The following is a 15,910-nucleotide window of genomic DNA, read 5'->3' as shown; positions in this document are numbered from 1 at the left end:
AAGGTACGAGACTGTTGTGAATTCTGCTTTTGGGTTCCCTCCAGTGGTTGTAGGTGGGAATGCAGTTGTCTCTGAGTCGCAGTCCTGGCCAGGTGTATCTGCTGATTGCAGTTCTGACTGGGATATTTAGGTGTGCTGGATTCATTGGTCCTTTCCAGTTGTCTATGTTTCTTGTGAAGTGTTGGATCACTTCCTGGCTTCTCCTGCTTAGCTGCCAATTCAGCAAAGATAAGTGTCTGTTTCTTTTTCTGTGGCACACATGCAGTGTGCTTATATTCTGTGCTATTCATTTGTTTTTCTCTTGTCCAGCTTAGACTGTGTCAGTGTTTTCTCACTCTTGTTGGGTTCTCTGGAGTTGCAGATATACGCTCCACATCTTTAGTTAGATGGTGGAGTGTTTGTATTTTCTGCTGTGGATATTTTTGGAAGGATTTTTTATACTGACCGCTTAGTATCCTGTCCTATCCTTTCCTATTTAGCTAGTGTGGCCTCATTTGCTAAATCCTGTTTCCGGCCTGCGTGTGTCTTTTCCTCTACTACTCACAGTCAATATTTGTGGGGGGGGCTGCCTATCCTTTGGGGTTCTGCTCTGAGGCAAGGTAGAATTCCTATTTCCATCTATAGGGGTATTTAGTCCTCCGGCTGTGTCGAGGTGTCTAGGTTTTGTTAGGCACACCCCACGGCTACTTCTAGTTGCGGTGTTAAGATCAGGGTTTGCGGTCAGTATAGTTACCACCTACTCCAGTGAAAGTTCTCATGCTGCTCCAAGGTCACCGGATCATAACAGTACAACTGGCCAATAATGAGTTAAATGCATCTCAGAAGAAGGGAAGAAAGGTCTTGAGCCATTTTTTTTTCTTCAGTCTACTTTGTCTTCTCCTCCCTCTTTATCTCTGGGTGGCTGAAGAGCCTTGTGCTAGCATGAATGTTCAGGAATTAGCTTGTTGTGTAGATCAGCTTGCTGCTGGGGTACAGGGTATTTCTGATTATATTGTTCAGACTCCTGTTTTAGAACCGAAGATTCCTACTCCTGATTTGTTTTTTGGTGACAGGTCCAAATTTTTGAGTTTTAAAAACAACTGTAAACTATTTTTTGCTCTGAGACCCCGATCCTCTGGTGATTCCATTCAGCGGGTTAAAATCGTCATCTCCCTGCTGCGTGGCGACCCGCATGATTGGGCATTTTCCCTGGAATCTGGGAATCCGGCTTTGCTTGATGTAGACTCCTTTTTTCAGGAGTCTTTTTTCAGATCTTTATTGCAGAAATATGTGGTGCCCGTGGTTCCCGCTATTGATCCTTCGGCCCCTGTGTTGGTTGATGGAGAGTTGGAGTATGTGGTTGAGAAGATTTTGGATTCTCATTTTTCGAGGCGGAGGCTTCAGTACCTTGTCAAATGGAAGGGTTATGGCCAGGAGGATAATTCTTGGGTTTTTGCCTCTGATGCCAATGCTGTTGATTTGGTCCGTGCCTTTCATCTGGCTCATCCTGATCGTCCTCAGGGCCCTGGTGAGGGTTTGGTGACCCCTCCTCAAGGGGGGGGGGGTACTGTTGTGAATTCTGCTTTTGGGTTCCCTCCAGTGGTTGTAGGTGGGAATGCAGTTGTCTCTGAGTCGCAGTCCTGGCCAGGTGTATCTGCTGATTGCAGTTCTGACTGGGATATTTAGGTGTGCTGGATTCATTGGTCCTTGCCAGTTGTCTATGTTTCTTGTGAAGTTTAGGATCACTTCCTGGCTTCTCCTGCTTAGCTGCCAATTCAGCAAAGATAAGTGTCTGTTTCTTTTTCTGTGGCACACATGCAGTGTGCTTATATTCTGTGCTATTCATTTGTTTTTCTCTTGTCTAGCTTAGACTGTGTCAGTGTTTTCTCAGTCTTGTTGGATTCTCTGGAGTTGCAGATATACGCTCCACATCTTTAGTTAGATGGTGGAGTTTTTGTATTTTCTGCTGTGGATATTTTTGGAAGGATTTTTTATACTGACCGCTTAGTATCCTGTCCTATCCTTTCCTATTTAGCTAGTGTGGCCTCATTTGCTAAATCCTGTTTCCGGCCTGCGTGTGTCTTTTCCTCTACTACTCACAGTCAATATTTGTGGGGGGCTGCCTATCCTTTGGGGTTCTGCTCTGAGGCAAGGTATAATTCCTATTTCCATCTATAGGGGTATTTAGTCCTCCGGCTGTGTCGAGGTGTCTAGGTTTTGTTAGGCACACCCCACGGCTACTTCTAGTTTCGGTGTTAAGATCAGGGTTTGCGGTCAGTAAAGTTACCACCTACTCCAGTGAAAGTTTTCATGCTGCTCCAAGGTCACCGGATCATAACACGAGACCACGAAATCAAAACGGGAAAAAAACAAGGACCATCGAGCCTGTCTAGGATTCAGCCGTTTGGCAGACTCGAGGTAAATCAAATTCTTATGATCGGTCAAGACCACAATACGGTGCTTAGCTCCCTGAAGCCAATGTCGCCACTCCTCAAACGCCCACTTCATAGCCAACAACTCCCGATTGCCGACATCATAATTGCGTTCAGCAGGCGAAAACTTATGGGAAAAGAAGGCACACGGTTTCATTAAGGAACCAACAGGATCCCTCTGAGACAAAACGGCCCCTGCCCCAATCTCAGAAGCGTCAACCTCAACCTGAAACGAAAGAGAAACATCCGGTTGGCGCAACACCGGAGCAGAAGTAAATCGACGTTTAAGCTCCTGAAAGGCAGAGACAGCCGCAGAGGACCAATTCTCCACATCAGCACCTTTCTTCGTCAAATCGGTCAAGGGTTTAACCACGCTGGAAAAATTAGCAATGAAACGGCGATAAAAATTTGCAAAACCCAAAAATTTCTGAAGGCTCTTCACGGATGTGGGTCGAATCCAATCATGAATGGCCTGAACCTTAACCGGATCCATCTCTATAGACGAGGGAGAAAAAATAAAGCCCAAAAAGGAAACCTTCTGCACCCCAAAGAGACACTTAGACCCTTTCACAAACAGGGCATTGTCACGAAGGGTCTGAAATACCATCCTGACCTGTTCCACATGAGACTCCCAATCAGCGGAAAAAAATCAAAATATCGTCCGAATATACAATCAAGAACTTATCAATATAAGTCCGGAAAATATCATGCATGAAGGACTGAAAAACAGATGGAGCATTAGTGAGCCCGAATGGCATCACAAGGTATTCAAAATGGCCTTCGGGCGTGTTAAACGCAGTTTTCCATTCATCACCCTGCTTAATACGAACAAGATTATATGCTCCCCGAAGGTCAATCTTCGTAAACCAACTAGCTCCCTTAATCCTAGCAAACAAATCGGTAAGCAAAGGTAAAGGGTATTGAAACTTGACCGTGATTTTTTTCAAGAGGCGATAATCAATACAGGGTCTCAAGGAACCATCTTTTTTAGCAACAAAAAAGAACCCCGCTCCCAACGGTGAAGAAGATGGCTGAATATGCCCTTTCTCCAAAGACTCCTTAATATAGCTCCGCATGGCGGTATGTTCAGGCACAGACAGGTTGAAAAGTCGACCCTTAGGAAATTTACAGCCTGGAATCAAGTCAATAGCACAATCGCAGTCCCTGTGCGGTGGAAGGAAACTGGACTTGGGCTCATCGAATACATTCTGAAAATCAGACAAAAACTCTGGAATTTCAGAAGAGGAAGAAGAGGAGATTGACATCAAAGGAACATCATTATGAACCCCCTGACAACCCCAACTAGTCACAGACATGGACTTCCAATCCAACACAGGATTATGTACCTGCAACCACGGAAAACCCAGCATGATAGCATCATGCAAATTATGCAACACCAGAAATCGACAACCTTCCTGATGGGTTGGCGCCATGCGCATGGTCACCTGTGTCCAAAACTGGGGCCTATTTTTAGCCAAGGGTGTAGCATCAATGACCCTTAAAGGAATAGGGTTCTGCAAAGGCTGCAAGGGGAAAACCACAACGCCTGGCAAACTCAAAGTCCATTAAGTTCAAGACGGCGCCTGAATCCACAAACGCCATGACAGAAAATGATGACAATGAGCAGATCAAGGACACAGATAACAGAAATTTAGGTTGTACAGTACTGATGGTAAATGAACTAGCGTTCCTCTTTGTCCGCTTAGGGCAGACTGAAATGACATGAGAAGCGTCGCCACAATAATAACACAACCCATTCTGACGTCTGAATCCTTGTCGTTCCGTTCTAGACAGAATCCTGTTATGATACGGTGGTCTAGGAGCAACATGGAACAAGCTCTGAAGGAAGTGGTAACTGTACTGACCGCAGTCCCTAAGCTCATCACAACACTAGAAATAGCCGTGGGATGCTCCTAACTCTCCCTAGGCACCTCGTCACAGCCTAAGAGCTAACTACCCCTAAAGATAGAAGCAGGAAAACTATCTTGCCTCAGAGAAAATCCCCAAAGGATAGATTAGCCCCCCACAAATAATGACTATGAGTAGAGAGGGAAAAGACATACACAGAATGAAACCAGGATGAGCACAGGAGGCCAGTCTAGCTAAATAGATAGGACAGGATGGAATACTGTGCGGTCAGTATAAAACACTACAAAAATCCACGCAGAGTTTACAAAAAAATCTCCACACCTGACTAAAGGTGTGGAGGGTAAATCTGCTTCCTAGAGCTTCCAGCGAGACAGAATTAATTCATACTGATAAGCTGGACAAACATAGAAAGCACAGAACGGATAAGTCCACAAACTATGGACAGAAAAGAGCAAGCAAAAACTTAGCTTAGCTGAACTGGTCAGGATAACAGGGAAATCCAAAGAGATGTGAATCCAACCAGGAACAATTTACAAGTGGCACTGGCTGAAGGAAAGAGCCAGGCATAAATAGCCGAGCAGAAAAGACGATAAGTGGAAGCAGCTGAAGACAGCTAAATCCAAGGAGCAGCCATACCACTAGAAACCACAAGAGGGAGCCCAAGAGCAGAACTCACAAAAGTGCCACTTACAACCACCGGAGGGAGCCCAAGAGCGGAATTCACAACAGAATCCTATCACACTGCATTGGCTCAGGAATCTGCTCTGAGGACAACGCCACAGCGCGCACAGTTCTGCGCTCCAGCAAGCGCCGGTCAATCTGAATGGCCAAAGACATAGAATCACTCAGACCGGAAGGCGTGGGAAACCCCACCATAACATCTTTAACGGATTCAGAAAGACCCTTTCTGAAAATTGCCGCCAAAGCATCATTATTCCATTTAGTCAACACACACCATTTTCTGAATTTCTGACAATACAATTCTGCCGCCTCTTGACCCTGAGACAGGGCCAACAAGGTCTTCTCAGCTTGATCCACAGAGTTAGGTTCATCATATAATAATCCTAAAGCCTGAAAAAAGGAGTCTACATTAAGCAAAGCCGGATTCCCAGATTCCAGGGAAAACGCCCAATCCTGCGGGTCGCCTGTTGTGAATTCTGTGGCCAAGCTCCCTCCTGTGGTCGTGAGTGGTACTTCGGCTGGTTCTGTCTATGAGCTTCCTTTGGTGGATGAGAGTGGTACTGCGGCTTCTGAGTTTCCTTCCTCAGGTGATGAGGTTAAGTCGTTAGGTGCTGCTCTATTTAACTCCACCTAGTGCTTTGATCCTGGCCTCCAGTCAATGTTCTAGTATTGGTCTTGCTTCCTCCTGGATCGTTCCTGTGGCCTGTCTTCCTGCATAAGCTAAGTTTTGCTTGTGTCATTTTTGTTTGCTATTTTTTCTGTCCAGCTTGCTATATTGGTTTTTCTTGCTTGCTGGAAGCTCTGGGACGCAGAGGGAGCACCTCCGTACCGTTAGTCGGTGCGGAGGGTCTTTTTGCCCCCTCTGCGTGGTTGTTTGTAGGGTTTTGTGTTGACCGCAAAGCAATCTTTCCTATCTTCGGTCTGTTCAGTAAGTTGGGCCTCACTTTGCTAAATCTATTTCATCTCTGCGTTTGTATTTTCATCTCAACTCACAGTCATTATATGTGGGGGGCTGCCTTTTCCTTTGGGGTATTTCTCTGAGGCAAGGTAGGCTTATTTTTCTTTCTTAGGGCTAGCTAGTTTCTCAGGCTGTGCTCGAGGCGCATAGGACTGGTCAGGAGCGCTCCACAGCTACCTTTAGTGTGGTTGGATAGGATTAGGGATTGCGGTCAGCAGAGTTCCCACGTCTCAGAGCTCATCCTATGTTTTTGGTAATTGTCAGGTCACTTTGTGTGCTCTGAACTTCAAGATCCATTGTGGTTCTGAATTACCTGTTCATAACAGTACTGGAGGCCCAAAGTACTAATGCTTCTCAATAGAGGGAAAAGAGAAGTTCTGAGACCATTTTTTTTCTTTGCACTGTGTTCTGTCTTTCTTTTCCCCTTTACATCAGGGTGGTTCAGAACACAGGTGTGGACATGGACATTCAGGGTCTGTTCTCTTTGATGGATAATCTCGCTATAAATGTACAGAATATTCAAGATTTAGTGGTTCAGAATCCTATGTTAGAACCTAAAATTCCTATTTCTGAGTTATTTTCTGGAGATAGAGCTAAGTTTTTGAATTTTAAAAATAATTGTAAACTATTTCTGGCTTTGAAACTCCGCTCCTCTGGTGACCCAGTTCAACAAGTTAAGATCATTATTTCTTTATTACGTGGTGACCCTCAAGACTGGGCATTTTCCCTTGCGACCGGAGATCCTGCATTATGTAATATTGATGCGTTTTTTCTGGCGCTAGGATTGCTGTACGATGAACCTAATTCAATGGATCAGGCAGAGAAAAATTTGCTGGCTCTGTGTCAGGGTCAGGATGAGATAGAGATTTATTGTCAGAAGTTTAGAAAGTGGTCCGTGCTCACTCAATAGAATGAATGTGCGCTGGCAGCTATTTTCAGAAAGGGTCTCTCTGAAGCCCTTAAGGATGTCATGGTGGGATTTCCTATGCCTGCTGGTCTGAATGAGTCTATGTCTTTGGCCATTCAAATCGGTCGACGCTTGCGTGAGCGTAAATCTGTGCACCATTTGGCGGTATTATCTGAGCATAAACCTGAGCCTATGCAGTGCGATAGGACTTTGACCAGAGCTGAAAGGCAAGAACACAGACGTCAGAATGGGCTATGTTTCTACTGTGGTGATTCCACTCATGCTATCTCCGATTGTCCTAAGCGCACTAAGCGGTTCGCTAGGTCTGCCACCATTGGTACGGTACAGTCGAAATTTTTTTTGTCAGTTACTTTGATCTGCTCTTTGTCTTCCTATTCTGTCATGGCATTTGTGGATTCAGGCGCTGCCCTGAATTTGATGGACTTGGAGTTTGCTAGGCGCTGTGGGTTTGTCTTGGAGCCCTTGCAGTGTCCTATTCCATTGAGAGGAATTGATGCTACGCCTTTGGCCAAGAATAAGCCTCAGTATTGGATCCAGCTGACCATGTGCATGGCTCCTGCGCACCTGGAGGATATTCGCTTTCTGGTGTTGCATAATCTGCATGATGTGGTCGTGTTGGGGTTGCCATGGCTACAAGTCCATAAACCAGTATTAGATTGGAAATCAATGTCTGTGTCCAGTTGGGGTTGTCAGGGGGTACATGGTGATGTTCCATTTCTGTCTATCTCATCATCCACCCCTTCTGAGGTCCCAGAGTTCTTGTCTGATTACCGGGATGTATTCGATGAGCCCAAGTCCAATGCCCTACCCCCGCATAGGGATTGTGATTGTGCTATCGATTTGATTCCTGGTAGTAAGTCTCCTAAGGGTCGACTGTTTAATTTATCTGTACCTGAGCACGCCACTATGCGGAGTTATGTGAAGGAGTCTTTGGAGAAGGGTCATATTCGCCCGTCATCGTCGCCATTGGGAGCGGGGTTCTTTTTTGTGGCCAAGAAGGATGGTTCGCTGAGACCTTGTATTGATTACCGCCTTCTAAATAAAATTACGGTCAAATTTCAGTACGCCTTGCCGCTGCTGTCTGATTTGTTTGCTTGGATTAAGGGGGCTAGTTGGTTCACCAAGATAGATCTTCGTGGTGCATATAATCTTGTGCGTATTAAACAGGGCGATGAATGGAAAACAGCATTTAATACGCCCGAAGGCCATTTTGAGTACCTGGTTATGCCATTCGGGCTTTCTAATGCACCATCAGTGTTTCAGTCCTTTATGCATGACATCTTCCGAGAGTACCTGGATAAATTCCTGATTGTATACTTGGATGATATTTTGGTCTTCTCGGATGATCAGGAGTCTCATGTGAAGCAGGTCAGAATGGTGTTCCAGGTCCTGCGTGCTAATTCTTTGTTTGTGAAGGGGTCAAAGTGTCTCTTTGGTGTTCAGAAGGTTTCATTTTTGGGGTTCATTTTTTCTCCTTCTACTATCGAGATGGACCCTGTTAAAGTTCAGGCCATTTATGATTGGACTCAGCCAACATCTCTGAAGAGTCTGCAGAAGTTCCTGGGCTTTGCTAATTTTTATCGTCGCTTCATCAATAATTTTTCTAGTATTGCTAAACCGTTGACTGATTTAACCAAGAAGGGTGCTGATGTGGTCAATTGGTCTTCTGCTGCTGTGGAAGCTTTTCAAGAGTTGAAGCGTCGTTTTTCTTCTGCCCCTGTGTTGTGCCAACCAGATGTTTCGCTTCCGTTCCAGGTCGAGGTTGATGCTTCTGAAATTGGAGCAGGGGCTGTTTTGTCGCAGAGAAGTTCTGATTGCTCGGTGATGAAACCATGCGCCTTCTTTTCCAGGAAATTTTCGCCTGCTGAGCGAAATTATGATGTTGGCAATCGAGAGTTGCTAGCCATGAAGTGGGCATTCGAGGAGTGGCGTCATTGGCTTGAAGGAGCTAAGCATCGCATGGTGGTCTTGACTGATCACAAGAACTTGACTTATCTCGAGTCTGCCAAACGGTTGAATCCTAGACAGGCTCGTTGGTCGCTGTTTTTCTCCCGTTTTGACTTTGCGGTTTCATACCTTCCGGGCTCTAAAAATGTGAAGGCGGATGCCCTGTCTAGGAGTTTTGTGCCCGATTCTCCGGGTTTGCCTGAGCCGGCGGGTATTCTCAAAGAGGGGGTAATTTTGTCTGCCATCTCCCCTGATTTGCGGTGGGTGCTGCAAAAATTTCAGGCTAATAGACCTGACCATTGCCCAGCGGAGAAACTGTTTGTCCCTGATAGGTGGACGAATAAAGTTATCTCTGAGGTTCATTGTTCGGTGTTGGCTGGTCATCCTGGAATCTTTGGTACCAGAGATTTGGTGGCTAGATCCTTTTGGTGGCCGTCTCTGTCGCGGGATGTGCGTTCTTTTGTGCAGTCCTGTGGGATTTGTGCTCGGGCTAAGCCCTGCTGTTCTCGTACCAGTGGGTTGCTTTTGCCCTTGCCGGTCCCGAAGATGCCTTGGACACATATCTCTATGGATTTTATTTCGGATCTCCCCGTCTCTCAAAGAATGTCGGTCATTTGGGTGGTTTGTGATCGCTTCTCTAAGATGGTCCATTTGGTGCCCTTGTCTAAATTGCATTCCTCCTCTGATTTGGTGCCATTGTTTTTCCAGCATGTGGTTCGTTTGCATGGCATTCCAGAGAACATCGTTTCTGACAGAGGTTCCCAGTTTGTTTCGAGGTTTTGGCGAGCCTTTTGTGTTAGGATGGGCATTGATTTGTCTTTTTCCTCGGCTTTCCATCCTCAGACAAATGGCCAGACTGAACGAACCAATCATACCTTGGAAACATATCTGAGATGTTTTGTTTCTGCTGATCAGGATGATTGGGTGTCCTTTTTGCCTTTGGCTGAGTTCGCCCTTAATAATCGGGCCAGCTCGGCTACTTTGGTTTCGCCATTTTTCTGCAATTCTGGGTTCCACCCTCGTTTCTCTTCAGGGCAGGTTGAGTCTTCGGACTGTCCTGGTGTGGATACTGTGGTGGATAGGTTGCAGCAGATTTGGACTCATGTAGTGGACAATTTGACTTTGTCCCAGGAGAAGGCTCAACGTTTCGCTAACCGCAGGCGCTGTGTGGGTCCCCGACTTCGTGTTGGGGATTTGGTTTGGTTGTCATCTCGTTATATTCCTATGAAGGTTTCCTCTCCTAAGTTTAAGCCTCGTTTCATTGGTCCATATAGGATTTCTGAGGTCCTTAATCCTGTGTCTTTTCGTTTGACTCTTCCAGCTTCTTTTTCCATCCATAACGTGTTCCATAGGTCATTGTTGCGGAGATACGTGGCACCTGTGGTTCCATCTATTGATCCTCCTGCTCTGGTTTTGGTTGAAGGGGAGTTGGAGTATATAGTGGAGAAGATTTTGGATTCTCGTGTTTCGAGACGGAAACTCCAGTATCTGGTTAAGTGGAAAGGTTATGGTCAGGAAGATAATTCCTGGGTCTTTGCCTCTGATGTCCATGCTGCCGATCTGGTTCGTGCCTTTCATGTGGCTCATCCTGGTCGGCCTGGGGGCTCTGGTGAGGGTTCGGTGACCCCTCCTCAAGGGGGGTGTACTGTTGGGAATTCTGTGGCCAAGCTCCCTCCTGTGGTCGTGAGTGGTACTTCGGCTGGTTCTGTCTATGACCTTCCTTTGGTGGATGAGAGTGGTACTGCGGCTTCTGAGTTTCCTTCCTCAGGTGATGAGGTTAAGTCGTTAGGTGCTGCCCTATTTAACTCCACCTAGTGCTTTGATCCTGGCCTCCAGTCAATGTTCTAGTATTGGTCTTGCTTCCTCCTGGATCGTTCCTGTGGCCTGTCTTCCTGCATAAGCTAAGTTTTGCTTGTGTCATTTTTGTTTGCTATTTTTTCTGTCCAGCTTGCTATATTGGTTTTTCTTGCTTGCTGGAAGCTGTGGGACGCAGAGGGAGTACCTCCGTACCGTTAGTCGGTGCGGAGGGTCTTTTTGCCCCCTCTGCGTGGTTGTTTGTAGGGTTTTGTGTTGACCGCAAAGCAATCTTTCCTATCTTCGGTCTGTTCAGTAAGTTGGGCCTCACTTTGCTAAATCTATTTCATCTCTGCGTTTGTATTTTCATCTCAACTCACAGTCATTATATGTGGGGGGCTGCCTTTTCCTTTGGGGTATTTCTCTGAGGCAAGGTAGGCTTATTTTTCTTTCTTAGGGCTAGCTAGTTTCTCAGGCTGTGCTCGAGGCGCATAGGACTGGTCAGGAGCGCTCCACGGCTACCTTTAGTGTGGTTGGATAGGATTAGGGATTGCGGTCAGCAGAGTTCCCACATCTCAGAGCTCATCCTATGTTTTTGGTAATTGTCAGGTCACTTTGTGTGCTCTGAACTTCAAGGTCCATTGTGGTTCTGAATTACCTGTTCATAACAGTCGCCACGCAGCAGGGAGATGACGATTTTAACCCGCTGAATGGAATCACCGGAGGATCGAGGTCTCAAAGCAAAAAACAGTTTACAGTTGTTTTTAAAACTCAAAAATTTTGACCTGTCACCAAAAAACAAATCAGGAGTAGGAATCTTCGGTTCTAAAACAGGAGTCTGAACAATATAATCAGAAATACCCTGTACCCTAGCAGCAAGCTGGTCTACACGAGAAGCTAATTCCTGAACATTCATGCTAGCACTAGGCTCCTCAGCCACCCAGAGATAAAGAGGGAAGAGAAGATAAAGCAGACTGAAGAAAAAAAAATGGCTCAACACCTTTCTTCCCTTCTTCTGAGATGCATTTAACTCATTATTGGCCAGTTGTACTGTTATGATCCGGTGACCTTGGAGCAGCATGAAAACTTTCACTGGAGTAGGTGGTAACTATACTGACCGCAAATCCTGATCTTAACACCGCAACTAGAAGTAGCCGTGGGGTGTACCTAACAAACCCTAGACACCTCGTCACACCCGGAGGACTAGATACCCCTATAGATGGAAATAGGAATACTACCTTGCCTCAGAGCAGAACCCCAAAGGATAGGCAGCCCCCCACAAATATTGGCTGTGAGTAGGAGAGGAAAGACAAACACAGGCAGAAAACAGGATTTAGTACAAGAGGCCACTCTAGCTAAAATAGGAAAGGATAGAACAGAGTCCTGTGCGGTCAGTATTAAAACCCTTCCAAAAATATCCACAGCAGATTATACAAAAAATTCCTCCATTTAACTAAAGACGTGGAACGTATATCTACAACTCCAGAGACTCCTACACTCAGAGCAGGAATACAATCAAAAAAAAGCACACAGCTTGTGTGCCATAGAAAGAGAAACAGACACTTATCTTTGCTGAATTGGCAGCTAAGCAGGAGAAGCCAGACAGAGATCCAACACTTCCCAAGAAACATTGACAACTGGCAAGGACTAATGAGTCCTGCAAACCTAAATACCCCGGTCAGAATTGCAATCAGCAGATACACCTGTCCAGGACTGCATGCCAGGTACAACTGCATTACCCCCTACAACCACCGGAGGGAGCCCAAAAGCGGAATTCACAACAGGTCACACATGATGCACCATACTGTATAATGGCCACACAGTGCTCCATACTGTATAATGGCCCCACATGATGCTCAATATTGTATAATGGCCACACATGATGCTCCATACTGTATAATGGCCACACAGTGCTCCATACTGTATAATGGCTGCACATGATGCTCCATACTGTATAATGGCCACACATGATGCTCCATACTGTATAATGGCCACACATGATGCTCCATACTGTATAATGGCTGCACATGATGCTCAATACTGTATAATGACCACATAGTGCTCCATACTGTATAATGGCCACACATGATGCTCCACACTGTATAATGGCCACACATGATGCTCCATACTGTATAATGACTGCACATGATGCTCCATACTGTATAATCAGCAACAGGAAGGACACCACGTGCTTCCTGTTGCTGATGAGGCGGATAGTGCGCACTATTCTTGCAGCCCAGACTGGCGGTGTATACCGTGTGGCCCCTGCTTCATTCAGCAGTTTGTGCCTTCCCCTTGAGCACTATTTTGCAGCTTCATTCAGCAGATAGTGTCAGTCCATGACACATTACCCTATCTCAGTAGCTTGTTTCTACCTCATGCGCACTATTTTGCAGCCCATACTGGCAGTACATTCCGCGTGGCTCCTGCTCGATCCAGCAGTTAGTGTCACTTGTGACACACCATTGTATCTCTGCGGCTTGTGCCTACCCCCGCGACCTATATGTCTTCAGGCTTTTTATTGATGCAATCTAACCTTGCTACTCAGGGCTTCTCTAAGCATACTAGTATATTAGCACACTGATGAAGGTCCAGTAACGACCAAAACATTTGTGAATACTGTATGTAAATAAAAACCCCACTTTGCATCACAACACTTTTGGAGTGTGCTAGTCACTTGCATTTTACATACATTTTGGCAAACTGCAGTCTAGCTTTTTTAATGTCTTTGTGTCAGCAGTGGAGTGTTTCGTTTCATTCAAACGTTGACTCTGACACTGATGCACCCTGAGCCTGCAGGACAGCTTGAATTTCTTTGGGGCTGCTTATCCACCATCCGGACTATCCTGCGTTGCAATCTTTCATCAATTTTTCTCTGCCATCCAAATCCAGGGAGATTAGCTACAGTGCCATGAGTTGTACTTTTCTTATTTATGTTGCGCTCCGTGGACAAAGGAACACCGAGATCTCTGAAAGACAGACTTGTAACCTTGAGATTGTTGATATTTTTCAACAATATTGGTTCTCAAGTCCTCTGACAGTTTCGTTCTCCTCTTTTTGTTCTCTTTGCTTAATGTGGCACAAACAGCCAGAATGCAAAGATTTTGTTAACTTCTCCCTTTTTTACCAAGTTTTAGGAGTGATTTTGATATTGCTCACACCTGTTACTTATCACAGGTTAGTTTGATCGAGCATCACATGCTTGAAACAAAGTTCTTTACCCACAGTTTTGGAAAGGTGCCAATAATTTATGTCTACCACACTTTTGGGATTGTGGTAGAGCAGCTCACTCAGCGGTACATGGATGTAGAAAATGGGAACATTGTCTCTTTAAATCTTCGGTTGGTTTATTATACAGATTGCATAAACCAACATGAAAAATAAACAAAGCTATTCGGGGGGGAAAACAGGATAAAAAAACCAAATGGTGTATCACATTCCATACATCTGTAGGGACCTGTCTGCTCTGAAGAATTTAGCATCCAGTGGTTCAAGGTTTCCTCTACAGAACACAAGCCTCTGGAGTTCCTCTCTCCAGCCCTACTGAACACTGACTGCCTCTGAAGGCCATATATTTAAGCCCCCAAACAATACCCTGAGGTGGAGATAAGGTGAATAACCTCTCACCCGCTCTATGGTTGTCCAAAAAAAATACCTTAAAGGGAATCTGTCACCCTAAAATTCGCCAATAAGCTAAGGCCACTGGCATCAGGGGCTTATCTACAGCATTCTGTAATGCTGAAGTTAAGCCCATGATGTCACCTGAAAGATAAGAAAAATAGGTTATATTATACTCACCCAGGGGTGGTCCCAATGCGGTCCGGTCCGATGGGCATCGCAGTCCTGGTCCAGCGCCTCCCATCTTCATATGATGACGTTCTCTTCTTTGCTTCCTGCCGCGGCAATACTGCAGTGCGCAGGCGCCAGGATAGGTCAGAGAGGCCCGGCGCCTGCGCACTGCATTACTTTGCTCTGCCCTCAACAGGGCAGATAAAGCACGCCAGCGCGGGAGCCACGGCAAGAATCAAAGAAGAGGACATCATCGTATGAAGATGGGAGGCGCTGGACCCGGACTGCGATGCCCATCGGACCGGACAGCATCGGGACCGCCCCTGGGAGAGTATAATATAACCTGTTTTTCTTATCTTTCAAGTGACAGCGGGAGCTTATCTACAACATTACAGAATGCTATAGATAAGCCCCTGATGCCGGTGGCCTTAGCTTAAAGGCGGATTTTGAGGTGACAGATTCCTTTTAAACAAATTGGCTAGTTAACCCCTCGCAACACTTAATATGCTGGAGGAAAACTTCTGCGTTTTAAATCACTGAAGCCTTTAGCCTCTGTAAAACATATCTTCCCTCCAGCACCTTGCCAGTGACTTTTCCACATTTCCCTTCCCCCCCCCCGTGCCCAAAGCCAGGGGTCCTGTTACCTTCACTAGCTAAACGGGGAAGTCTGGACAGGGTACCTACGTTACCATGTTAAGCTACGTTCACATTTGCGGTGTTGGGCGCAGCGTCATGCGCCCCTATCTTTAACATGGGGGGCGCATGGACATGCGCCGGTATGCGTTGTATTGCGTTTTAAGACCCATGCGTCAATTTGACGCACCAGACAGGGCGCGGACGACGCTACTTGTAGTGTTTTCCCTGCACCAAAATTCATTAACATTAGTACTTTATGACAACGCATGCGTCAAAAAACGCAGCGTTGTGTGATGCGTTGTTGGTTGCGTCGACGATGCTGCGCCCAACAACGCAAATGTGAACATAGCCTAACTTCCCGAGCCTGTGTTCCACACGAAAACTAAAGTCCTGGAGCGCTAGAAGCCACTTAGTCACCCGGGCATTCTTCCCCTTCTTTCCCTTATCTACCTTAGGGGCGCGTGATCTGACACTAACCTGAACTATCTGCCTAGCAAGTAGTATCTCAGGGTGTCCATTGCCCACTTGATGGTCAGGCACTCTTTCTCTACAATGGCATAGTTCCTTTCACAGGAGGAGAGGTTCCTATTCAGGTATAGGATTGGATGTTCGTCCCCATCTACTGGGACAACACAACTCCTAAATCGACGTCGGCGGTGTCCATCTGGAATACGAACTCATTAGTGAAATCCAATGCAACCAAGATCGGCTGTCTGCACAGGGCGAGCTTCAACTCCAGGAATGCCATCTCTGCTTCAGAGGACCACTTGGCCATCAAAGTCTTTGTGCCCTAGAGAAGATTAGTCAGGGGGGCGGCTATCATTGCAAAATTCTGGATAAATCACCGACAGTATCCTACAATTCCCAGAAACTCCCTAACCTGCTTTTTGGAGACCG

This window comes from Ranitomeya imitator, chromosome 3, assembly GCF_032444005.1.
Source record: "Ranitomeya imitator isolate aRanImi1 chromosome 3, aRanImi1.pri, whole genome shotgun sequence".
NCBI classification, from domain to species: domain Eukaryota; kingdom Metazoa; phylum Chordata; class Amphibia; order Anura; family Dendrobatidae; genus Ranitomeya; species Ranitomeya imitator.
This window is presented reverse-complemented; position numbering follows the sequence as displayed.